The sequence below is a fragment of the Penaeus monodon genome, chromosome 21 (genome assembly GCF_015228065.2).
Source record: "Penaeus monodon isolate SGIC_2016 chromosome 21, NSTDA_Pmon_1, whole genome shotgun sequence".
Taxonomy (NCBI): domain Eukaryota; kingdom Metazoa; phylum Arthropoda; class Malacostraca; order Decapoda; family Penaeidae; genus Penaeus; species Penaeus monodon.
In genome coordinates, this window is record NC_051406.1 from 36,750,578 (window position 1) to 36,751,025 (window position 448).

The window sequence follows — 448 nt, forward strand, 5'->3', positions numbered from 1 at the left end:
TCTGCTCCAGATGAACATTTTCTCCAATTTAGATGTTGAAGCCTTAAGGAGGAAATAGTTATCAAAGTAGCTATTTTATAATGGTGATAGTGTTTCATGGTGCAAATAACTTTGCAAATAAAGCTTTACTTCTGCTCTGAAACCAAACTGTATGAAGTAATCCTGTGTCAGGGACTTAATCAATGAATGCCAAATGTTTGTACAGATGTACACTATCCATATTAATCTATGATTTTATGCTGTGTATAATGTAAATTTTTTCAAAATGAAGATCTGTAGCTTGCAAAGTAAGTGTTTTGAAGGCAGTATAGAACATGGCTCATATATGATAGAAGCTATTGGCCTGTAATTGTATTCATAGGATTTAATTTTTTATTATTTTTGTGCTGAACAAAGCTAAACATTAACTGTACATATATTGGGTATATAGATTGTTTTGGGTTTTAGA